The following is a 27,139-nucleotide window of genomic DNA, read 5'->3' as shown; positions in this document are numbered from 1 at the left end:
AGGATACATGTCTTTCTCTGATTGACTTATTTCGCTCAGCAATGGTGCTGAGGTTTTAAGGGAGGGATCTGACCTTCTACTGGTCTTCGCCCTAAGGCTGAATTTTCATTAGACTTCCTCACTTAAATACCTCAGTTTTATCTTTTATTGTTTGGAAATCAGGATATCCTGTAATCCTCTGAGTCCTCAAATGTCTGGGCATTTCTACTCCCTTCGATCTCTCCAAAATGGACAACTCTTTCCTAAGCTCAGTGCTCTTATGGCACCGCAGGTGTGTGAGTCACATACTGTTTCAAAACCTCTCCACCTAAACCACAAGCTCATTCAGTACATGTCTGTCTCTCCACTGGTGACACGTTTACCAATGTCTCACCACGAGATAAAGTGAGGTGCCATTTTTCCACCCTTCAATAACATACTGTCCGCCTCCCACTCCCAAGCCCCAGAGGTAATGTCCCTTTAATTTAGGTTTTCTGCTACGGCAGCCCCTCAGTTCTAAGTCCCAATGGCCATATCAATCAGCCAAGCCTAAGTTACTCTGTGGTAGCAACAAACAATCCACAAATCTTTATGACAGGAAGGATTATTCCTTGCTTATGCCCATGTCCTCTGTAGGTGGGCTGTGATGTTGCCCCATGTCTTCTCTATTCTAGGACTCTGAATGAACACACAGACACAGTCTGGGACATGCCAGCCTGGGGAAAGAAGAAGAAAAATTGGGCACATGTTCCTCTGCTTAGAAATGGCACATGTACTCTGGGCACATTCCATCCACCCAAACAAGTCGTGCAGTCAAGCCTGACTTCAATGGGTGAAAATTATTCTTCTCTCCCAGGAAAAGACATCATAGAGACCCACAGTGAAGACAACGGATATTTTTGAGCAATTAATACAACCTACCCCACAGTGTGCTGGTAAATGTTTACCTGTCTCTTGGGAAATAAAAGCCCTGATTTGTGGCTTTTGCTGATTTCCATGGTGTAAATACTCCCATGATAGTCAATTTCAAGCTACCAGTGTCCCTGAATGAAGAATTAGGAAGAGGTGTGTGTAGTCAGCTCTTACAAGCAGTGCGAGCAGCCTACCATGTGACGCTAAAGCTACCCCATTTTAAATCAGCGACTAAACATAAATCGAGTCATACCTGTTCCACAATATGAATATGAAATCTTGCTGTGGGCTGCAGGAAGGGAGGCAAGGGAGGAGAATATTATTTGACTCAGCATAAACCTGAACAGAACCTAAACTAAGGATTTGCAGTAGGGCTGAGGACTTAGTCCACTCAGAATTAAGTCTTCACATTATTTGCTATTCCTCTATGAATTGGTAAATTTGAGTGGAGAGTGAGAATGTGAGATTGAAATAAATAATCATCTTTTGCCTCTATAAATAAGATTCAGCCCCAGGTTCCTCCTTTGCAGAAATTCTTATTAAGGACTTGGCTCTCCTCCAAGAAAAATAAGGCAGAGGTCATTCAAAACTCTTCCATTCCAAATTACTCCTGATAGGAACTGCTTGATGAGTATACCTCTCTATTTTAATATCTGCTTACAATTTTCCAGTAAAAAAATTGTTTAAAATGTCCCTGAGCTTGGAATCAGCTCTAAGCTATTTTTGTTTTTTTTTTTTTTCAAAGATACTTTTTAAGTACATTGGCATCACCACTGTGGTGACATTGAGCAAGTTGCTTACATGCTCTGAATTTGTTTCCCCATCTATAAGATGGGATAACAACTCCTACCTCGTAAGATTGTTATAAGCTTAAATATCCAGAAAGCACCTAAAAGAGTACCTTGTACATGATGGTCACTCAATAAATAATTATTATCATGCATTACTAAGAATACTGATAAGCATTCTCATAATTATCATTGAGGCATGGGACAAGAGAGTTTGAGTCACTATTTAAAATAGTGTAGCCTCAGAGTACTTGGCAGGAATAATTTGGCTGTTGATTTTGGGTACATCTGACAGGAATGACTTCTGCAGCTCCTCTGGAAAGCATGGATACTGTTGTAATTTAACAGGACTCACCTCTCTAGTTGTTAGTGCATTATGTCTATTGACCTTGAGCTTGGCCCAAATTGTCAGTCCAACAGAAAGACTGAATAGTTTGCCTCAGGGCAAAATCTTGGCCTGAAGGGGGTGGATCCTGAACCCCGTCCTCAGAGAGCATGGAAATCTCACTCAACCACGATGCAAACTTTCATACTGATTCTGACATAAAAATACCAAAAGGAAATCCTACCTCTGACTCCACAGTAGTTCTGGAGGAGCTGAAGGGCCATTCAAGCACGTATGCTTGGCGTGCCACATAAGGTCATAGGACAGACCTCCAGAGAGACCATGATGATGACTCACAGAAAGAACAGCCCAGGTTAGTTGACCATAGAGTTGAGGGTCCTCTATTCTGGGTTCTCTATTCTGTTCCATTGATCTACGTGTCTGCTTTTATGCCAGTACCATACTGTCTTGATGATTACAGCTTTGTAATAGAGCTTGAAGTCTGGAATTGTGATGCCTCCAGCTTTGGTTTTCTTTTTCAACATTCCTCTGGCTATTCGGGGTCTTTTCTGGTTCCTGCAAATTTTAGGGTTGTTTGTTCCAGCTCTGTGAAAAATGTTGATGGTATTTTGACAGGGATTGCCTTGAATATATAGATTGTTTTGGGTGGCATAGACATTTTAACAATATTTGTTCTTCCAATCCACGAGCATGGAATGTTTTTCCATTTCTTTGTGTCTTCCTCAATTTCTTTCATAAATGTTCTGTAGTTTTCAGAGTACAGATCCTTCACCTCTTTGGTTAGGTTTATTCCTAGGTATCTTATGGATTTTGGTGCAATTGTAAATGGGATCAATTCCTTGATTTCTCTTTCTTCTGCCTCGTTGTTAGTGTATAGAAATGCAACTGACTTCTGTGCATTGATTTTATATCCTGCAATTTAGCTGAATTCCTGTATAAATTCTAGCAATTTTTGGGTGGAGTCTTTTGGGTTTTCTACATAGAGTATCGTGTCATCTGTGAAGAGTGAAAGTTTAACTTCTTCTTTGCCTATTTGGATGCCATTTATTTCCTTTTGTTGTCTGATTGCTGAGGCTTGGACTTCCAGTACTATCTTGAACAATAGTGGTGAGAGTAGACATCCCTGTTGTGTTCCTGACCTTAGGGGAAAAGCTCTCAGTTTTTCCCCACTGAGGATGATATTCACTGTGGGCTTTTCATATATGGCTTTTGTGATATTGAGGTATGTTCCCTCTATCCCTACACTGCAGAGAGTTTTTATTGCATGGACCTAGAGGGTATTATGCTAGGCAAAATAAGTCAGAGAAAGACAAATATATGATTTCACTCATATGTGGAACTTAAGAAACAAAACAGATGAACATAGGGGAAGGGAAGGAAAAATAAAGACAAAAACAGAGAGGGAAACAAACCACAAGAGACTCTTAACTCTAGGAAACAAACTGAAGGTTGCTGGAGGGGTGGGGGATGGGGGATGGGGTAACTGAGTGATGGGCATTAAAGAGGGCACTTGATGGAATGAGTACTGGGTGTTATATGCAACTGATGAATCACTAAATTCTGCCTCTGAAATTAATAATATGCTATATGTTAATTAAATTGAATTTAAATTAAAAAATTTAAAAATAAATAAATAAAAACTTTAAAAAATAAAACATAAAAAAAGGAACAGCCCACCACCTTCCTGGGGTCAACTCATTAATTCTTCCTGAGTTATAGTAAATAGTCAAGATGTTTATTTCAGACTTGTTTATGTCTCTTGACTTAAAAACTAATGATGAGGAAGATGCTGATAATGATAATAGTAAAAAGTACATGGCACATGTTGCCTGAGACTCCATATCCTACTGTTTTACAATGTGTGTGTGTGTGTGTGTGTGTGTGTGTGTGTGTGTGTGTGTGAGAGAGAGAGATTCTATGTATGTATGTGTGCATTGGTTCCTCCCAGGTGACTTTTTTTTTAAGATTTTTATTTATTTACTTGAGAGAGAGACAGAAATAGTGACAGAGAGCATGAGTGGGGAGGAGAGGGAGAAGCAGGCTCCCTGCTGAGCAGGGAGTCTGACGTGGGGCTCGATCCCAGGACCTGGGGATCATGACCTGAGCCGAAGGCAGACCTTAACTGACTGAGCCACCCAGGTGCCCCCCAGGTGACTTTTTTTAAACCAATTATTAGCTTGTAAAATTGCACATAGTAATGTTCCAGCAGTGACAACCATGCATAATAAAGCCACCAAAGCCTTGGAAGAAATAAATAAAGACTACTGGAGACAGAGCCTCACTTAATTCGGTATTCCAAAATTAAGAATTTAATTCTACTTGGATGAACAGCTCCAGAAATGTGGGGTACAAATATGGTCCTATTATTTACTTTTCCAATTAAGTCATTGAGTAATGCTTGCCACTATAACAAAGAAACCCCTAAATTTCCATTTATTTCTTGCTTATGCAGCAGTCCAAGTGAAATGGTTCCAGGTGGAGATCAGCTATTCTCTATAGAGTGATCCAGCGATCCAAGTCTGATTACACTCTCTTTCCTGGACAATGGACTATGTCCTACCAATGGTGGTTTCTCTGGTGCTCCCAAGAGACCCTTAAACAGTCAGCTTAACTTTCTGGCACCTCTCCTGATAGAGCTGGGAAGAAAAAAAGACAGGACAAGAAAGAAGAATATGAAAGCTTTATATTCACTGGGATATCCTACTATATTGGATTGTTTGAAATGGAGGAACCAGATGTCATCTCCAGGTTTTAGTGGATGAGTGTCTGTGAATTAAAATTGATTTGGAGAATGCCTTCATAGGTAAAGTGGCATAAATAAACTGAAAAAAAGCATAAGATTTTATTCTATGAAGGACTCAGTTAATAATTTCCCTAAGGTATATAATTAGGGTTCAATACATTTGTTGAATCCAGCCTTTTGAATCATGCCTGGCTCTTAGGTGCTCAATTGCTATTTATTAGAATAAATAAATGAATGATAGTGGTATATAGTTTATATAATAAACACTTTGAAATATGCCCACATCTTTAGATACAACTTTGTACAATAAAATTCATTGAAATTGTTGAGATGAACTGGTAGGCACTCAATAAATATTATTTATTTGTATTATCAAAGATAGAATCAGGATACTATAAACTGCCAAGCAGACAGAAATGTGCCTCATACATGTCACTCAGGACTGCTATATATGTTTATGTAGGTTGAACACAGCCCCAGGTGATGTCATTCATATAGACTCCCACGTTAATTGCTCCCCCTTGGGTTGTTCAGTGCATCATGTGCACACAGCCGCTAACTCCAATGCACCTGTGTTTGTTGTTATTGTTGTTGTTTTAAAGACTTTATTTATTTATTTGACAGAGAGAGAGCACAAGCAGGGAGAGTGGCAGGCAGAGGGAGAGGGAGAAGCAGGCTCCCCGCAGAGCAAGGGAAGCCCAATGCGGGGACTCAATCCTAGGACCCCAGGATCATGACCTGAGCCGAAAGCAGTCGCTTAACCAACTGAACGACCCAGGTGCCCTGTTGTTGTTGTTGTTTTAAATTATTTACTTATTTCTTTGTCAGGGAGAGAGAGAAAGAGAGCGAGCATGTGAGCACACAAGCAGGCAGAGGGAGAAGCAGGCTCCCCGCTGAGCAGGGAGCCTGATGCAGGACTCAATCCCAGGACCCCAGGATCATGACCTAAGCTGAAGCCAGACCCTTAACCGACTGAGCCACCCAGGCATCCCTAATGCATCAGTTTCAACAGGCTCTGAGGACAGAACAGCTGATTCACCTTGTTCATCACCACGACTGATGCAGCTGGCCTGGCTAAATGGGGAGACATGGGCTCTCACTTTCCCCCTTTCTCCTCATTCACCACCTCCCCTACAAGTTTCGGTTCTGGTCAAAGATGCTGACCTTCCCAGATAGGGAAGTGTGCCCTCCAGCCAAGGCTGTGCTTGTAGTTCTGCTAGGGCCCCACTCATACTCCAGGGGCCTTTCAGGAATCTTGGAGCAAGAGAGTCCCTCAAGATAGGAACCGAATGTCCTTCTCCTCTTTGTAATTGAGGCACTTACACAAATACTCACATAATATTTTTTTTTCTAACCCGGCTTTTTATAGATTGCCTTTTATAAAATTTATTTATTTATTTTGGGGGGGAGGGGCAGAGGGAGAGGGAGAGAAAGTCTTAAGCAGACTCCGTGCTAAGCATGGAGCCTGATGTTGACACGGGGTTTGATCTCACAACCTTGAGATCATGACCTGAGCTGAAACCGAGAGTTGGACGCTTAACCAACTGGGCCACTGGATTGCCTTTTAATTATCTTTTTTTTTTTTAAAGATTTATTTATTTTGAGAGAGTGAGAATGAGAGAGAGAGAGAGAATACATGAGAGGGGGGAGGGTTAGAGGGAGAAGCAGGCTCCTTGCTGAGCAGGGAGCCCGATGCGGGACTCGATCCCAGGACCCCAGGATCATGACCTGAGCCGAAGGCAGTCGCTTAACCGACTGAGCCACCCAGGCGCCCTGGATTGCCTTTTAAATACCAAGACTCACCTTAACTCTTCATGAACTCACAATGCCACTATATTTAAAGATGTTTTCATTTTCTAAATGTCTCCAAAAGGGCCTCAGCTGGGTCCTTCATATCCCATAGGCCAACTTTAAACACCTTACCCTTTCATGCTCAACATCTGTATTCTAAAACTAAGTAGTTTGTATTTCAGTTATGGAAAAATGGGTCTGAAAAACAAAGAAAAAGAAAAAACATGGCCATTCCATTTAGGCTGACTTGTGCATATTCTCTGCATGTAATGCAGTCACATTTCTTCCTGTTGGAGCAAAGGGAGCACCAATTTCTCTGATAAAAGTAGGAGCCTTTGGTCATGACAAGACAGGTGAGATAAGGAAAAGGAAAAGTCCCAGCAGCAGCACCACCATCACTATCAGCAGAATGCCTTCTGGAATGGTCTATTTCCAAATTAGATGAACTGGCCACCTAATCCTGGCTTGGACAATAGCTAACAGAGTGACCTTGGCCCAGTCGCTTCTCCTCGTGAAGTTTGGGCTTCTTATCTGCAGAATGTAGATAACATTCTACCAAATAGGATTGCTGGGGGATTAACTGAGGGAATAAAAGGAAAACATTAAATTTAGTCCCTGATTCGTGGTCGGTTTTTAATACCTCATTACTACCCTTTCATTCATTGGTTGTTATTTTAAGTACTTACTATTTATGTAATACCCAGCATGGCTTTGTGAAGGCTCAAAGACATTTAATAGCTTTCTCCCTTCCGGAGCTTATAATACATTCATTGGTTCAATAAGCAATTATTTTTTTAAATATTTATTTATTTATGTATTTATTTGAGAGAGAGAGAGAGAGAGAGAGAGTGCACGCATGTGGCGGGAGGGGCAGAGAGAAAGAATCTCCAGCAGACTCTCCACTGAGCACGGAACCTGAAGCAGGGTTCAGTTATGCAACTGAGAGATCATGACCTGAGTTCAAACCATGGGTCTGCCACTTAACCCACTGAGCCACCCAGGAGCCCGGGTTCAATAAGAAATTACTGAGGGTCTATTATGTGTCAGGCACCCTCGTGGGTGTTAGAGTAACATGCATAAGGCAAGTCAAGGCCCCTGCCCTCAGGTGGCTCACCATTGTAGTGAAGGTAAGACCTGACAATACATACAGTGTATTTACAACACTGAATGAGAAGAGCCACAGCAGGGTGTTAGCATGGCTGTTTTCATAGGCCTAGAAAGCATAGATGAGATTAGCCTAGTGGAAGGGCTTGAGCAGAGAATTCTGGGTAAGGGAACACGTGTGCACAAAGAACATGACAGGTATGAGAAGCTGCGAGTTTTCAAAGTCTGTGTCCTTGCAGAGGTAGTGGGAGCCAGGGCAGAAAAAAACTGGTTGAGGATGAAGTATAAAAAGCCACCGAAGAAGTTGTCTCTTTCCTGAAGAGGCAAAGAGGAGCCAGGAAGACAGTTAAGCTATTGGGGGAATGTGCTCAGTGTTCTACCCTTTGGAAAAGTCCCTCTGCAGTCTGGGGTACGGTGGAAGTGGGGCTGGACGAACCCTAGACAAGGTGAAAAGTCCAGTGCCATTTCTGCCCAGATGGGAGAGATGAGGACTCACACTAAGGCAGTGGCCCAGGCACTGGGGAACCTCTCTGGCTATCACCGCCGCTCAGGAGGACGGTCACGGGATGCCAAATGGACAGAACGGACATGCGGATAAACTGAGAACGATTCATGCTACTGGGTGTTTGGCAGCACCTCGAACATGATCAGGAATAAAAAGACTGGGCTCGGTGAGGATTTAACACACACATAGTGAGTTAAATAGCTTATCAAGAAGAGAACAATGCTACATACAAAACACCACTGGGCTTTAGATTATTGTGCCAAGTTAGACAAAGGAGCAAATGTTACCAGTTCAGACTAAGCAAACAATGTTTGCTCTCTTTTTCATGATTCCTGTTTGTATAATTTTTCCCCTTTCCTGGGAGCAACTACACTGATACACGTTGGAATAATTTGCCTATCATCCTTAACAGCTGAAAATCTCTCATTCTAGGCCCACAGCTGCAGTTATGAAGACACTATGACCTCTTCGTCCCCTAGATTTGCTTCTCACTCCGCTCAGTATCTTGTGCTACTGCCAAAGCCTTCTTTCATTGCGTGAGTGCGACCACGTAATTTCTGGTGCATTTTAGAGTAGTCCAAGATTTATTGAGAATTCATAACTTCCCAGAAAATCCTTGGGTCTGAGTTATAAATATAAACAAGATAAAGTCTGCCCCCAAGAACTTTACGAAATAGGCAGGCCCACTCAGCCACTCAGTTGTTCAGTAGTGTTGTGGTACTAAGGAAGACACTGGAAATGCGAAGTGGAACTAGACACGATTTCTGCCATTAAAGAGTTTCACATCTGACGGGGAAGGCGAATAAATCAAGCCTTAAAGGAATGGGTGATAAGTGATATATTAGACCATAAGATGCCTTGGGAGCAAGGAATAGGAACAGCCAACCCCTATCTAGATGTTCAGAGAAGCTTTCTCTATGTGACCTGTACATAAATCACAGAACACAAAGTCTACTAGGAATGGTGTCCAAAGCAGGGTATATACCAACTGCTGTGGAACAGGAACCAATTCATTCCAACTGAGTAGATCCAGCAAGAGTTTTTGGAAGAGACTACATTTTAGTTGGAACTTGGTAGAGTCAAGCGAATCAATCCCTGCAAACAAAGTGGGAAACATAAGGGCATGTTTACAGAACAGGGTGATGTCCTTTACTAAGAGGTTTGGGGCTTTAAGACAAAAGGAGACAGGGGCGCCTGGGTGGCTCCGTTGGTTAAGCTCAGGTCATGATCTCAGGGTCCTGGAATCGAGCCGCACATCGGGCTCCCTGCTTGGCAGGAAGCCTGCTTCTCCCCTTCCCACTTCCCCTGCTTGTGTTCCCTCTCTCGCTGTGTCTCTCTCTGTCAAATAAATAAATAAAATCTTTAAAAAAAAAAAAGACAGGAGACATACACTTTTTAAAAAGTTACAGCATAGGGAATATAGTCAATAATATTATAACAATGTTGTATGGTGACAGGTAGTGACTAGACTCATCATGGTGAGCACTGAGTAACATATAGAAGTGTCAATCACTGTTGTACACCTGGCACTGATAGAACACTGTATATCAACTATATTTCGATAATAAAACTTAAAATTTAAAAAGTCGACAGCAAATCTAGAGTTAAAAATACTACAACATTCAAGAAATACCATGAGGCAGGGAGTGATTAAGGGCCAAGTTAGAGGAAAAGGCCAGAAGCACAAGTTTGGTGAAGGATGAGGTCACCAGTGTGTCTGAATCGTAAGGTGCCTGCACAGCCCTGCGGCCGCAGGTTCCTTGTGGGCTGGAGAGGCACTCCTGCCCACCGGTGGACGCTGGGTAAATGATGACAGTTAAGGGAGTTAATCTTTCCTCGAGGAGCCAGAAGTTGTGAGGACCTGGAGCTCCTTGCTACTGTGTTTATACTTTAACCAAAACGCTAGAAGAAATTTAGGGGCCCCAAGGGAACTGAGGATAGCACCATTCTGCTGCTTGTTCAAATGCAAATTGAGAAGCCAAATAAGTGACCTCCAAAAGTTGCACCAAGGCTATCTAGCCCTTATGTCCAGTGTTCTAAACCTTTTAGGGGATGGGGATGGGGTCAGTGGGGCGATCGAAGGGATCCGCAGACACCAAAGGGAGCTCTTTACAGGTTTTTCTGGAATGTTCTTTCCACTCTCCCTGAGGAAAGGCCATGTAGGACAGAGTACTGAACTTGAAGCCTGGGTCTCTGCCACTACCTGACATTGAACATTTAATCTTTTAATCTCTCTACATCCCATCTCCCCATTTGTAAAATAAGGAGGTCGTGGGCGCCATACTAATAGCTAAGTACTTAGGGTTGACCATATGTCAGGTAGGCGTTTTCCACTTTCTTTTTTAAGTATAACTGACACACGTTATGTTAATTTCAGGTATATGACATAGCGATGAGGCTGTAAGTGTAGTAAGCACCTGTCACCACATACCATTATTACAATATACACTGACGACATTCCCTATGCTATACTCTATTCCACTTCTCTTCTGATCCTCACAACTACAGTGGTAGACTTTACTAACCCCATTTTACGCGAGACATTCAGTTCAGAGTGTTTAAGTAACACATCCCAGGTCACACAGCAAGAGCGGCAAGGCCAGACTGCAACCCGAAGTTGCCCGACCCTAACATCACACAGTCCCGGTTTCCTACGGTTTAATTTCCCCCCCACTGGGGCCGGGGGTTCCCTTCCCTCGACTACTGGCCGCCTCCCCCTCCTCCTGCCTGAACTCCCGGGGAACGCGCCCCTTCCACCACCGGGCATGCTCAGTCGCTCTCGAAGGGTTTTCGTTCGGCCTGGGGAAATTTTTCACGCCGCTCCGGCAGCCGGGCCCGCCTCGCCCACAGCTCCTTCTCTCCGGATTGGTCAAATTCAGCGAGCCGGCGACGAGGCCCAGATGACCTCCCAACTCCCCCCACCCACCCCCCGCACCCAAGCGCTCTGGGCGCGCGCGCTCCGAGCGTGCGTGCGTGCGTGTGAGTGAGCACGTGAGGCCCCGGAACGTGCACCGGGGGCGGGGGCAGGAAAAGGGAGGCGAGGGGCGGGGCTGCCGTTGCCATGGCAATGACGTCAGGCGTCGGGGAGCGAACCCGCCCCTTCCCCACGCGCGCGCGCGCACACAGAGACATGCACACGCGCGCGCACCGCAGCTCTCCCTCAGACACACTGGAGGGAAAGGTCAAACTAAAGGCGAGGGAGCGGGGAGGCCCGAGGGAGCCGCCGCCGCCGCTGCGCGCCATGACGGATGCGGCCGAGGCTGCTTTCTTTCCGCCGACGCCGCCGAGCCGCCGCTCTCACCGCGCCCCCTGCCCCCGCCCCCCGGGCCCTCCTCCCCCTCGGCTTTCGCGCGTCCCCGCGCCCCCTCCCCACGGCGCTCGGGGCGCGCGTCGGGCCTGGGGCGCGCGCCGGCCGGGCGCGGGCGCGGGCGCGGGCGCGGGCGCGGGAGGGTGGGGGCCGCGGCGGGCGGCCGGCCTCCGTGAGCGACCCCCGGTGCCTTCGCCCGGCCCCTCTACGACAGCCCCCCAGGTGAGTGCGGCGGCGTGGGGGAGAGGGCGTCAGGAGAGGACGGGGGAGCGCTCAGCCCCCTGCCTGACCCCTTCCGGGGACGCTGACAGGCGCTCGGGACCCGGCCTCTGGGGGGCGTCGCAGGGTCAGCCTGTTGGGGGCCTTTTTTTTTTTTTTTTTTGGCGCCGCTGCCCCTCGGGTTCTGGCCCCAGGCTGGTGGGGGGCTCGGCACCGGGGGAGTGCAGCCGCCGGGTAGCAGTTGACAGGGCGACCCGGGCGTGGGGTCAGGCGACTGGAGGCAGGTGGGCCCCTCTCTGGGGCTTGGTAAAGTGCGGGGAGGGGGCGAGGGGCAGGGCAAGGTGCGCGGGGGGCGGGGGAGAGGGGGCTCCGCTGGGAGCTTTCCGGACGCGGTCTTCGGGCAGTTGGGAGAAACTCTGCCCTTGGGACGAGGGGCTGTGCTTTTGCCCGGGCCAGCGAAAGTGGAGGATTTTACAGCAAAACTCGGGGAAGCCAGGCAGGACCGGACGGAAGGGAGAGGGACCGGGAGGACCCGTCTGGATGGGGACCAGAGATGAACAGATCCGCCTGTGGGTAGCACTAGGGCATGATGTGTGGACGTTGCCGAGGATTTTACAGCAAAACTCGGGGAAGCCAGGCAGGACCGGACGGAAGGGAGAGGGACCGGGAGGACCCGTCTGGATGGGGACCAGAGATGAACAGATCCGCCTGTGGGTAGCACTAGGGCATGATGTGTGGACGTTGCCATGCCAATGTTTGGTGTTTGTTGCTTATGGTTATTTTAGGACTAAATGATAAAAAAGTTATTTGGGAGAGAGGGAACTGCTTGCATGGTCATGAGTTCTTCCCTGGGTATGCAGGAAATGGGTAAATCTTTCACATTGCCACCCCCAACTGAATCTATGCCCAGTGGGCTTTTAAAAGAATAAATACAAAAACTCCGAAGCACTGAAACGCCGTAATGTCTGTCGGATGAGTTTCAGGTGTCAGGCTCCGTGTTCCACGGGAGAAAAGCAGGAGGACACTGTAGTACTTGATATGCTCAGGCAGTCCCCTTTTTTGTAATAAGCTTTGGGGCTCATCAAAGTGGAGTTTAGTTATAACTGCCAGGGTTAAGTAATCACATTGACCCAGTGCCACCCACCAATCAGGAGCTTCCCTGAGTAACTTGGAAGACTGCTAACAGCCCAGTACTTGGTGATTGTGAATAACCAGTGGTTCTGCTGGGTTTTTTTCCTCTTTAATTTTCCGCTATTATATTGCACTTACCAAACGTTAAAATGAGTGATCCAGTTAAACTGCTCTCCACTAAGTCACTTTTAAATTATCAGGCGCTAGCTCTGACATGCCTTTTTTTCATATTTGGAAGTTGCTTGGATACTTCAAATATAATAACTTCAAATTGATAAGGATTTTTTGAGTAATTAAGTCCAGCTTAAGCAGATTATACCAAGTGGATAATGTGTTTTAAAATTTAAATCTCATCCAAGAAAACGTGTGGTTTGTGAACGGGGCAGGATTGTGACAGCTGAGGAAATGCCTGAAGGAGTCTTCTGTGAAGGGTGAGAGAACAGCCAGGACACCCGGTGAGTTCAGTGTTAACTGGCAGGCCCCGCATGTGCACACTTGCTCCTTACTTGAGCATTTCTGACACGTGGGAGCTGCTTCTGTTGATTATGGATCTTCTGTTATTTGTCATTTTCAAAAAGTTCTGTCAACAGAAACCCTCACTTCAAAATTGAGTGATTGTGGCATGTACCCAAGATACCGAAGAGTTTCAGTACGAGATATAAAGGATTGTTCGGTTTGGGATCTTGTTAATTCTTTCTGTGCAGCAATTTTTGTACCTGACTGCTCTGATGCCCTTTTGAGGTCTTGCGCCTATTGGCTATTGCTGACATATGTCTGTAAACAATCCTGTAATGGGCTATTTGAATGTTACAACCTAAAACATCATTTCCTGTAATATATAAATAATTTTTTTTCATCCTTCCTTCTCTCTTTTTAAAGGAAACTGTAGAATTGGGCAAATCAGCACTTACTCAGCATATGCCCCGCCTGTCGGTCTCATTGACCTTGGTAGCATCATGGAGGTCGTGTGTTCAGGGAGATAAACTGTTCTTGAATTTCCACCAAGTGATAAAGACATATGGGAAAGAGATTTGAGATGTGCGTATCTGGATTTTTTAAAATCATTTTTATTGGGAATTTATTGTGCTCACTGCCAAAAATAAGTCATTGATTTCTTTTTGGAGAATACATTCCTTTCTATTTTAACATTAAAAAAATCACTAAACTTCCTTTTTCAACTTTTCTAGTATTGCTTGTATAGTCTACACTGACAAATGGTTTTTTGGGTGACGTTTTTAAAGCTTGGGAAATAAGAAGAAGGGCAGTAATACCGGGATCAATTTGGCCTGGGAAAGCAGCTGTGCTCTAAGAAATTTGATATTTACAAGTATAAGATTACAAAACAAATTAAGTAGTGGTTAGTTACATGAGAATTGTGTATTTTACAAAAAGGATTCACTAAAAGTTGCCTTTAAATAATCCCTTTTATGTGGTACTTACCAAACGTGACTTGATTTATAAAAAATCATTTGGCATACAGCAATTTAGGAATAGGTTTTTGGCATAATGTAAGATTTATCAGTATGTTTCTTGAATTGTCCCTTTCTCAAAAATGGGGACAAAATATTTATGGGCTTCTTAAATTTGAGCTTATGCTCAAATGTATGCTACCTATTAATGTGTTAACTGAATAGAAAACTTCTCATTTGATTTGTGCTGTGCCATTTAAAGAGTACATTGAAACCTAATTAAAATGCCAAAATGTTATGGTCAGGTTTGTGTGGAAGCCCATCCAAGGTTAGTGTAGTTACTAAGGTATCAAAAACACCTTGTCGTAAGATACTGTTAGGATGGTGGTCCCGTAGCATAGGCCGACAAGTGGTTATACCCAGACTTCAGCAAAATCAAAATAAATAGATTTGGTCTAAAATCCACATGCAGTGAAAACCATTACCTTGAATTTTTCTCTAGGTGCAAATTATTCCTCAGAATTAAAGGCTTGATTTTCCTAAGCTCTAATTCTCTTTGGGTCACTTGTGAAAAATTCTATTTTGATAAAAGAAGGACTGTGTACTCATTAAACTTTCAAGGGAGCTTTTTTTTTTTTTTCTTTTTGTTAGTGCAGTTGGGTTTATTTGGAATCTCAGGAGATACTGAATGAGGTACTTTGAGAGTTTTCATTCTGAAATCATCTTGCTTGGGCGATGTAAAAACAAAAAAGGAATGTTAATAAGAGTAGAACTTGCTTATGGGTTAGTTCAAACTTTATGTTGGAGTACAGGGTGAAGGAAGGAACTGGGCACAAACTTTATTATGGATAATTAATCAAATTTACTTTGCCTTGTACTATTCATGTCTGGCTTCATAAGAGTGACACTTCTCCCCAGTTTTAGAGAGGTCTTATTTTTAGAGACGGAATTTAAAGGAAAAGAGCTAAGCATATGGGAATAAAAGTGTTCAAAGCATCAAAGTGTTTGAGTGCTTTAATAGTTTTTGTTTTGTTTTTGTGCATTAGACAGAAAGCAAGAAATTATTTTCCTGCTGAATATGGGTTGAGAGCCCAACTTTGTGATAATGGGCACAGTTTTATTCCTCCTAGAATAATTGAATATTATAAAAATTGAGGGAACAGCTTGAATGATGCCATTGATTTCTTAGTACAGGCTCTTAGTTCCTTTGTTGAACAAGTGAGTAAAAATGAAGATTGAGGATGTGATATTAAAAGAAATTTTTTCAATTTAAAAAAAAAATTCCAAGGTATTGTCTCAAAGGATTGCTAATTTTAGAGCATGGTGAGGTTAAAAAAAAAAACCTTATTACTTGGATATATTAGTAATGAGGGCATGTAATTAAAAAAATTTTTAAATACATGCAAAAAAGTTAAGTAGACTATTTTGGATTGAAAATATTTGTGCCAAGGGGTGTCTGAGTGGCTAAGTCGGTTGAACATTGGACTCTTGATTTCATCTCAAGTCATGATCTCGGGTAGATGGAGCCCTACCATGCTGGGCCTGGGGCCTGCTTGAGATTCTCTCTCTCCCTCTCCTTCTGCCCCTCTCCCCTCTCACTCTCTAATAATAATAATAATAATAATAAATTTTAATTAGAACATAAGGCTGATTTATGTTATCAGTTTCATTATTTAACTCAGTATCACTTCAAAAATGTCATTCAATTTTTCTGTTCTCAGTTTTCTATAAAATACAATTGGTAGTACAACATACTTGAAAGTTGGGTTTTTAAATAATAATTGCTAGGCTTCTTAAGCATAAAATATTACCTAATACTGACATGTATATGTAAATCTTCTATATGGAATTTTTAGAAGTTTGGACCTCATAATCTATAGAAATTTAGGCAAAAGTTTGAAAAACCAGAAATGCAGAGTTCAGAGTTATAGATCATCCTGTGAATTGTATTTTCCTCATTCTCCTTAAAGGATTTTCTTTCACTCTTGCTTGTTTGTATCTTCTAGACTCCACAGTCATGCTAGTTTTTAGTGTTGGATGGTATCTACACCGTCAATAGAAGGTTCTCTTGTAAAAACTGCTCTATGTATCTTCTCGCAGCTGTTCCATCTGGGAGAGTGTTTGAATTTCACTTACTGAATATGCTTTAATCACAAGATATTACTAAATAGAAAGGTTCTAATGATGTACTTACTGTATGTTGGCTAATCGAACAGAATAATAAAAAATAAATAGATTATTGCAATTTTCACAAACTAGAGGAAAATATAAATTTATCTTAAGGTATTTTATAAACATTTTTATATTACTGCAGGGACAGGTAAAAGTATGTATAATTTAATATTTCTAACTATTATTAACATTTGTTCTAACTTTATTTGATGTATTATTAAAATCAGAATAGTAGGTGTACAGTCTCATTTAAAAACATGTCTCTGGAAAACAGTACATATGTCATAAATTTAAATAAACATTGATTATAGAAAATCAAAAAAAATATGTCTATGGAATATTTTTCAAAACAACTTGCCCTTAAATGGGCAGAGGATGAAAATTTTACAGTGAAACCTTCTAAATGAATATATAGTTAAGTGATATCAGGTATTTTGATTGTTACCTTACATATGAGGATTTTTTGTGTGTTTTTATAGGCTTGCTTTTAAGTATTTTATTTTTAAAAGTTTTCTTTAAAAAAAGGCACTTTGTTCTTAATGACTATTTTGGAGTCTTCACACTTTTATATTTGAAAGAAGTGGAAATGAGTGATTTATTAAGTTCTTTTCATAAAATGCACTAATTTAATTGGCGCATGTAATGTAATTTATATTTGCTATAATCAGAGAGTTGTCTTTATCCTAAACAAATTTATAGGAGAATAGTTAGCAATTTTGGTGAATTTAGGTAGTGTAGACTGTGCCCAGAAATGATCAACGTTGGACTGAGTTTACAGTATCATGTGAAAATGTTATTTCCCTTATAAAGACGTTTATATTGTGTCTGTTTAAGGACCCTTTCTTAACCGTGCCTGTAAGTAAATATATTATACACATTGGTCAGATGATGTTTTGAAGGATTTAATTTATATCCTATGCTTCTTTTAATAATGATGCCCAAGATACCGAAGAGTTTCAGTACGAGATATAAAGGATTATTCGGTTTGGGATCTTGTTAATTCTTTCTGTGCAGCAATTTTTGTACCTGACTGCTCTGATGCCCTTTTAATAATTGTCAATAGTTTTCCTCCTTTTAATAATTGTCAATAGTTGGCCTTTAGCCACTTACTATGGAGGAAATTTTAATGCATGATAGAGTGGCCCAGGGTGGTGGTAGTTTTTTTTTCCTAGGGTCTTATCTGATGGAGAAAAGTGAGATTGTTCTCTAACTCTTAATATATGTTAAATACTGTTTTGAACATCTGTTTTTAATCAGTCTACAATTTATAAAGGGGAAAGCACTTTAAACACTTTTGAGATGATTTAAGTGGTTATGTACCCCCCTTCCCACTTTGCCGAGAACATTACTGCAAGGAATGGAGATGATAGTGGTAAAGAGAAGCATGGTATGGGTTAAATTAGTTGTATAAAGGGAATATACTTGTTTTAATATAAAATGTGTTAAATTAATCATTGTATACTTTTTCCTTCAGATTGTAACCTTGCTTTTTTATTAGCACTTCTGACTGTGAAGAGGCAAGAGTAGCAAACTGCCAGGACAAGCATATGGGAATCTTTAATCAGTTTACATATTATTGCTGATAGCTGAGGAAGATAAACACTTCTACACTGATGATCATTTTCAGTGATCTCATGTATAGCTCCACATTTTATAAGGTGGAAACAGATGCTCAAGTGATAAGTGTGGAAGGATTTTCAGATTCAAAGTCATTGTTAAGAAAATTCAAGATTACCAATCTTCAAAAAATTACATTATATCAATTATAATCATATATTCTATATTTCCCAACACTGTACCAATTTTGAATATCCTGTGGCCATAAATACACTAGTTAGTATGTGTCCAACCATAAATCCTAACTTTTAGGTTAGACAATGTGGTCCACTTAAATTATAGTTTAACTGAAGGATGAACAGGCTGATTATCTTATGTTTTCTGTATTTTAACAGTTTGTCATTGATTTTTTTAAGGTCTAGTACTGTTCGCTTAGTTTTGTGTATGCCTAGCTCCATAATTGAAGAGAAATTACAAGAATGAATCCTTGAGAAGTTAGAATCACATTGGGAGAGGCATGAGGTAAACAGAACATAATTGTAAGGGCTCCTGGGTGGCTCAGTTGGTTGAGCGTCCAACTCTTGGTTTTGGCTCAGGTCATGATCTCAGGGTCGTGAGATCGAGCCCCACTTCGGGCTCCTCAATCTGTGGTGTCTGCTTGAGATTCTCTCCCTCCCCCCCCCACTCTTACACTCACACTCTCTCTCTCAAATGGGTAAATAAATCTTTTTTTAAAAGAACATAATTGTATAGTTATATTAATTTTTCTCTCTAAAGCAGTGGTTTTGAATCTATTCTGTAAGGTTCTGGAGGAAGTCAAGTAGGTTCATTCCAATTTCAACCAGTGCAGTCTTACTTTCATCAATTTTAAGTATGGAAGTTTACATAGGTTTCTTTTGAGAGCAGGGTTCTGTTGTTTAAAAAGTGTGATAACCACTATTGTTAGCATATTTGATCTTATCACTGTTCTACTCAAATCCTTACAGTGGTTGGGTCCTTTTGTTATGATTTTGAAGACTTCTCTTTATCTAGCACCAGCTTCATTCTTCATCTCTTCTCACTCACTCTCTCGCTTTCCATGTAAACCCTTCATTCTAGTTCGACTTAAATTGCTTGGTATTCCCTGAGAGGAAAATGTTCACTTACATCTCCATGCCTTTGCACAGGGAGCTGCCGTCATTCTTACCATGCTAGGCAGGATTCTGCTCCCTTGGAATTTGGTCACAGCTCCAAAGAAGCATTTATTTCATTGTTTTGTAACTGTGGGCTCCCTTGAGAACAGAGCCCATCTGATCTTATCTTTGTATCTGTACTACTTGGTGTTCACTGAGTATTCAAATGCGTGTTAAATAACTGCATTTAGAATTTGAGAAGTCGTAGAACTAGTTTAATGCACACTCATGTGAATAAAACATCCCAGATCTAGTCTGTGCAGAGTATTTTTAATGACATAGTGTCAGGCTAAGTATGTCAGTGGCACCCAGTTGCACTTATCATGAAGTATAATAAAGCCAAAAGATGAGATTAAGTTCTAGCGTCGTAAATGAAGCATTGTATTGGATTTAGTTATCTAATCCTAAAAGTTGGTTGTGAAAGCATTGTAACAATGATTTTATAAATTTTATAAATTTTACAATGCCTGGGTGGCTCAGTTGGTTAAGTGACTGCCTTCGGCTCAGGTCATGATCCTGGAGTCACAGGATCAAGTCCCACATCGGACTCCCTGCTCAGCGGGAAGCCTGCTTCTCTGTCTGCCTGCTGCTCCTGTGCTCATTCTCTCTCTGTCAAGTAAATAAAAATCTAAATAAATAAATAAACAAGATTTTATAAATTTTGTACCGTCCTGATTGCCCATAAAGAAATTTCTTCATATGTGACTAAAGCGAATAGATTCAAGACCTTCATATGTCAAAGTATATAATATATTAATGCCCACTCATAGAGGTTAAAAGTGGGCCCTGGAGCTGCCCTGCCTAAATTCATATCCCTTTCCTGCCTGTCAATACTGTGTGATCTTCTGCAAGTTACTTAACCATTCTGTGCCTCCTTTTTCTTATCTGTAAAATGAGGAAATTGAGAATACTGCTTTATATAGCTATGATGAAGTATATATGTGAGCTAATGTATGTTGAGCACACAAGGGAATGCCCACCACCCAGAAAACTCTCAATAAATGTTAGCTCTACTTGATTTCTAGTGGCTTCTTGTTTAAACAAATGAATGTTGTGCATCACTTAAAAATAATTGCTTTAATATGCAACTATCTAATTGAAAAGAAAGAACATTTTTAGTTAGCTATGTCTTTCACCTAGCAACTGTTTTATCCCTTTACTGACTCATTCTCTGGTCTCCCAGTGGAGTATAGACTGTTTCTGTCAGATGGATGGACATGGGAGATTTGAAACTATGTTCTCCTGATTTCTGCAGCAGAGCATTGTGTTCCCACGACCTGTGCAATTCTTGGTAGTGCCCACAAGAGAGGAGGGAGAGAAATAACAAGCATAAGAATCCAGCGACAAGTTCTTAAGCTTTAACCTGTACCAAATAAGTCCTAAAGTTTCATACTCCTTTAGTAGAGGATATGTGTTCAGCTTTTTTCCTTTTTTACATTTTCCTTTACTGTTTTGGCTTGGAATAATAGATTATTTAAAGTCCGAATTTACATTTATTCCAGAAAGGTACATACACATTTACTTTAATTAGTCAGTGAACCTGTTTTTTTCTTATTCTTTACATTTACTTCCTGCAGTGAGGGAAATCAGTAGGATGTCAGTCATTTGTGTCAGTACTGTGTTCTATGAAAATCTTATGTACTATAAAATCCTGTTAAATAGCCCATTTAGGATGCAAAGAAAATGTTAAGGGAAGAAGAAAATTGTATTCCAAGATACTACTTTGTAAAGAGTGGGTTATTCTTATAACAAATAATAGCCAGCTTGTCCTTACAGCCTCCTTTGACTTTCTTTCTTCCGTGTCACAAGACATAATGGGTAACTTTTAAGAACTGTTTCATTAAAGGAAGGAATTTAACAAGCAGTGTTGAGTGTTCACTGCTAACTGTGGGTGACTTGCAGATGAGGAACTGTGGTGTAAAGATAAATCAGGCATTCGTCTTTATATACTGCTTAATGACCGGCTAGCGAGACCAGAGGGTGAAGGGAAGACGTGGGAATGAATGCTGGAATGAGAGTGGGAAAGTGCTGGATTTTGAAGAGAATGAGGAAACAAAGTAAGTGCAAGGACCATTTTTAAAATGCCAGTGGTGTGCAGTGTGACAGTCTGCCATGAGAAATGTGAGTGTTCATACAAATTGATCGATACACTTAGTATCATCTTGTAATCAGAACACTAGTTTAATATTAGCCAATTTTCGCCTAAGTGCCATTGGTGGAACTTTCAAAATATTTTTTGCACCTCCCTGAAAATTATAGCAGGTAGGTCATGCTAAGAAAAACAACTTCAGAATAAATACAATTTTGACTAGCCTATTTCCTCTGTACAAACCAGGACACTGTGTTCGTGTTTAATGTTATCTGGCCTTGAAATTTCATTTCCCTTCAACAGCATGCCTTTCTGTTTCTTAGGCCAAACAACTTCTTGTTTTACTTCCTACCTCAGTTCTTGTTCCTCATTGTCACTATTAGTATTAATATTATTATGATGTCATAAAAGAGAAATACTATTTGGGTGTTTTCAGATGCCTCAGATATGCTGGGTTACGTAGAGGAGTGCGCTAAGGTTTGTATGACTTTGCCAGTTCTGTCTTCTCAATAGCATCTCCCCCATCCTGTCCTCCGCCCTTCCTTGTTTTAGAAGGTTTCTAATTGTTGGAAAGAACTTCTCATTGATCTCAGTCTATTTCCCGTCTAATTTTCACTTACTGATCCTTGCCATTCTAGGGCTATGTATGTGAAACACACAATAAATTCTTACACACCATAAATCTTCAAGTATTTGAAAACGACTCTTAAATGCTACTTGAATCATTTTTTTCCCCACAATAAGGGGAAAAAAGCTAATTCTCAAAAGATATGCACATGACATGGTTTACAGAACTTTCTCCATCCACATCACTAACTCATGACAAAGTCTGGTCATCAGTATACCTCTTCAAATACAGTGGCCAGAACTGAACCAACTGCTTCAGATCTGATCTGACCATGGCTGAATACAATGAAGCTATTATCTGGATACTGTACTTCTATTAATGCAGGCTGAAATTTGCATTACAGTTTTTGGCAGCCACATTACCCTTTGCTCATATTGAGCTTCTGGTCAACTAAAACCTTGTCTCCTTCTCACATGGGCTGCTTTAAGTCTAATCTTTCTCATTCTTTATTTGCCAGTTGGATCTTTGAAAGTACATGCAAGATATGAGGTCTTGGCGTTACCATAAAAGTTTAAATGAATTTATCTTTTTCAGATTTCATCCCGTTTGGCTCTGGAGATTTGAGCTAACATTTCTATAAAACAGCACAGTTTTCATGGTGCTTTCACATATATTTTAATTTAATCTTCACAACAACCCCCAAGAATCAGAAGAGAGAACGACTTTCCACGAAATCAAGAATTGGCAGATGTGGGACTATGTCACTGGTTTTTTGATAACAGATCCCACGCCCATCTTCTTATCACTGCTCACTTAGTAAGCATTTAAGCCCTTTACTATGTGGCCAGCACTCTGTGGTGCTGGTGCGTCAGTGAGCCAGACAGAGGACAGTCTCTGCCCACTGGTATTTGTGGCCTGACACATAAATAATTACTGCCAATTGCTGAGCACTTTGTATTGGTAAGGCACTGTGGTGGATTGCTCTGTTGTTAAAAAGAATTTGTTGCCTTTCTTTACGAGGGTCCTCCCCTCTGTAGGAGGATTATATTTCCCACTTTGTTGACATCAGGTTTGGACACTTGGCTTTCCTTGACCAATAAAATGTGAGAGGAAGTGACATGTTCCTTGTTTGAGCAGATGTTTCAAATTCCATCTTGTGGTTTTGCCAGTGGCTTTTTTTCCTGTCATGGAACCAGTATACCTTAGCTAGAGCCAGTCCCAGAATGATGGTGCCTTCAGATTGGGTCCCAGAATGATGGAGCAGAGCTGAAGCCGATCCGTGACAGAAATTATTAACATAAGTGAGAAATAAACCCTTGTGTTGTAGGCACCATGATTTTGGAGTCATTTGTTAACACTGTAACATAATACATCCCAAACTCAGTGTGATGCTGAACATCAATCGAGGTACTAGATAAGACACGGAAGAAGATGTAGGCGTTGTCCTCAAGGAGAGTGCAGTTTTGGTGAATGCATTCAATTTCCACAGGTCATTGGTAGTTGGGGAAAAGGAGAATATACGTATGGAAGGGACTTTGAAGTCGGGACTCCTTGCTGACCTTCACCTCAGCCCTAGGCTGAATCAGTCAATGTGTTGACTAGGTCTGTGATCCAGCTCCTCACTGTTAAAACTTCTTATCATTCAAAATTTGATCAGCATGGTTTTCTAAATCCTCATTCAAATCACCTTTTGTAAAAAAAAAAAAAAAAGTGTAAGAGGATGGGCTTCTACAGAAGGTCAGCAGAAACTTCTTTCATAAATTTATTAATCAGCATTCACTAGGTAACCTAAGAATCTACCTAGTTGAGGGGCGCTGAGTGGCTCAGTCGTTAAGCGTCTGCCTTCGGCTCAGGTCATGATCCCAGGATCCTGGGATCGAGCCCCGCATCAGGCTTCTTGCTCTGCAGAGAGCCTGCTTCTCCCTCTCCCCCTCCCCCTCCTTGTGTTCCCGCTCTCGCTGTGTCTCTCTCTGTCAAATAAATAACATCTTTAAAAAAAAGAATCTACCTAGTTGAACTGTTTCACCAACAAATCCAGAAAAATACGAGGTCCTAGGTTCCATGTCAGTCGTGTTTGTAAGCATTCAGATTTCCCATTACCACAGCTATGCGTACATCTCACTTTGCATGGGGATATTAGAGAGACAAAGCCCAGGGTGGGATTCTGCGAAGAATTTACTCACTGTGAGAAGCTAAGGAATATATGCCCAGGGTTCAGGGGAGTACTTGAAATCCTTGAAATCCTTGAAATAATTACATGTAAAATTTTATGTGAATATACATCGTTGTGGGGTGTAGTGCTCATCACATTCTCAAAGGGAATCGTGATTCCCCTGGAAGGTTATAAGCCCTGTTGCGGGTTGAGAATGGAAGTCAAACCAGGATCTGGAGAGTGCCAGGATATAAGAGACAGGTGGGGCGAGAACCCAGAAGGGACCCCAAGAAGGAATCACTGGAAAGGGTTGAGGACCAGGAGCAAATACGATGTTACAGAAGTTGGCTCCTTTCTTTATCATATTTTTAAAAAAAAATCAGTTCTAGAATTTTGCATGAATTCTACATGCATCTTCATGGTATTTCTTTTATGATTCCTTAGAAGTTACCAAACTTGGAGATATATTTAATGTCTTAGGATATGATTTTTCTTGATCTATAAATACAAATTTAAAGCAATTCCTTCTTCTTTTTCTGTCTCCTTTTTATTTTGGGCTTCAGTTACTTTTTTTCTTTTTTTTCCCCTTAATCCTTTTTTACCCTTCCCAGATTAAAGATCATTCTTCTTGTTTAAAAAGGCTGACTCAAGATGGGAATGAAGCAGTCTTTTAGGTTATCTGTAGACAATTGATCCCAAGTAAGGAAACCTGCCTTTGTTATTCTTTAAGTCTTCAAAATTTTCCTTAGCGCTTCTAACAAATGTCTACCTTCTTAAAACAACTTTATTGAGATATAAATTGTTAACACAGTAAATTGCACATATTGAAAATGTACAGTCTGATAAGCCTTGACATATATGTATGCCTATAAAACCATCACCATTGGGATGCCTGGGTGGCTCAGTCAGTCTGCCTTCAGCTCAGGTCCTGATCCCAGGGTCCTGGGATCAAGTCCCGCATCAGGCTCCCTGCTCAGCGGTATATGTACACATACAGCTCCCTCTGCTTGTGCTCCCTCTGCTTGTGATCTCTCTGTCAAATAAAATTTATTTTATGGGGACAGAGGGGACCCTCTGTCAAATAAATAAAATCTTAAAAAAAAAATCACATTCAAGATACTGAACATATCCATCACCCCCAGAAGTCTCTTAGTAATGTCCCCCATTTCTCTCCAGGCAACCACTATTTGTTTTCCTTCACTTACATTCGTTGGCATGTCCTAGAATAAAGTTCATACTCTTTTTTGGTCTACCTTCTTTCCCCAGCATGATTATTTTGAGATTTATCCATTGATAGTTTATTCCTTTTTTATTGCTAAGTAGAATTCTGTTGTATGGATATACTGGAGTTTGTGTGTCCATTCACCTCTCAATCGATACTGGGTTATTTCTAGTTTTTGACTGTTAAAAATAGAACTGCCATGAACATCCACATACATGTCTTTGGATGGATGTATGCCCTCACTTCTCTTGGGTAAATACCAAAGAGTGGAGTGGATGAACCAATCATATGGTAGGGGTGTGTGTGTGTGTGTGTGTGTGTGTAGAGTGAGAGATTTTAAGAAATCAGATCACACGATTGTGGGAGTTAGAGTGAGAGATTTTAAGAAATCAGATCACACGATTGTGGGAGTTAGAGTGAGAGATTTTAAGAAATCAGATCACACGATTGTGGGAGTTAGCAAGTCCGAAATCCACAGGCCAGGCCAGCAGGCTGGAACCTCAGGCAAGAGAGTTGATGTTGCAGTCCTGAGTCCAAAGTCTGTAGCCTACGCCAGCAGGCTGGAAATTCAGGCAGAATTACTATTCCCATTTTGAGGCAATAATTTTGTCACTTTCTCCAAACAAACGAAAGCACTGTTCCAAGCTCTAGAATTATAGGAGTAAAAAAGATAAGCAAGGTTCCTGCTCTTTTAAAGTTGCTTTCCTGGCAGGTTATGACAGGAGAGGCAGGCCGCAAACAAGTAAAGGAATAAACAAACCAAATAATTTCAGGTTGTGATAAGAGCTATGAAGAAAATGAAGGAGATGTGACAAAGAATTCCTGGGGTGGGGAGCCCACTTCTGAGAAGGCCGCGGGGAAGACCTCTTGGAGGGAGTGGTGTTTCAGTAGAAACCCCAGAAGGATTTGAAGGAACCAGGTATGTGATCTACAGGGAAACATGTCTGGCAGAGAGAAGAGCGAGTGCACAGCCTCTAAAGTGGGGAAGAGTTGGCACATTGGAGTTGCTGAGAGAGAAGCCTGGAGATGCTGCTGGAGAAGAGAGAAGAGCAGTGTGTGTAGTGTGTTACAGGCCACAGTAAGGAGATTGGATTTTATTCTAAGTGCAGTGGGAAGCCACGGGAGGGTTTTAAGAAAGAAAGTGACATGTATATTGGATGGAAATGTTCCATGGACCTTTGGAAACATTAATCTAGCTGAGCCAGCTATATACGTTAGCGTGACTTGGATTTCTCGTTGCCCAAGAAACATTAAACTACTTATTTTTCCTGATATAAAAATCCTAACCAGATTCTATCAAAGCCAAGCCTGTGTTATCTAAAGCAAATACTATTTAAATCTTTTTTTCACTAAGATTTTTTATGCACTTGTATGTATTTTCAAAAATAGTGTTTTCTGGATTTTTTTCTTTTATAAGTACGTGTGGCAGTTGACTAGCAGCTGTAAAGAGCACAACTTTGGTTTCAGGTATGAGCATAATTATTGACCACATGGAAGCATTTGATAAATATTAACAGATCTTTATATATGATTTCATCATAGAATCATGGAATTGTTGAGCTGAATGGACCTTAAGAATTATTGAATCTTAATTCCTTTCATAGAGGAGGTAGTTTCGATCCAGAGAGGTTAAATGGGTCACATGTAAACACATAAAATAAAATAAAATTTAAAATAAGCCTGGTTTTTATTATCCCCCAGTTGCAGGATGAGAGATTCTTGAGGCCAAATATGGAACAGGGAAAAGACTGTGACATCAGTTTGCTTTTACATTTGCTGCCTTCTTCTCTGTTGCTTATTTATTTTACATCTATGCTTCTTTATACTTATCCCTGGACTGAGGAAATTGAGATGAATCAGACAGGCCCTCTCTTAGTATGGAAACAGACAAGAAAACAAACGGTTGCCATATACATTAAATGCCACTAGAAGACAAGCTTAGTGTGTTGTGGGTGTTAAGTGATGTGCGTGTC

General features: G+C 41.3%; 1 long non-coding RNA gene across 2 annotated transcripts; it reads left to right on the top strand.

The window, feature by feature from the left end:
* Positions 1-11,592: 11,592 nt before the first annotated feature.
* Positions 11,593-23,436, top strand: LOC113912952. 2 transcript variants are annotated; one of them, XR_003517050.2, is made up of 4 exons: positions 11,593-11,697; positions 13,185-13,280; positions 13,705-13,863; positions 22,387-23,436. It is a non-coding gene; the product is annotated as an uncharacterized LOC113912952 (long non-coding RNA). The 2 variants fall into 2 exon arrangements; XR_003517049.2 differs by lacking the exon at positions 22,387-23,436 and having other exon boundaries at positions 13,705-16,006.
* The last annotated feature ends 3,703 nt before the right edge of the window (positions 23,437-27,139 follow it).

This window comes from Zalophus californianus, chromosome 4 (assembly GCF_009762305.2).
Source record: "Zalophus californianus isolate mZalCal1 chromosome 4, mZalCal1.pri.v2, whole genome shotgun sequence".
Taxonomy (NCBI): Eukaryota; Metazoa; Chordata; class Mammalia; order Carnivora; family Otariidae; genus Zalophus; species Zalophus californianus.
Note: the sequence above shows the minus strand (reverse complement) of the source record. Positions and strands in the feature narration are given on the sequence as shown.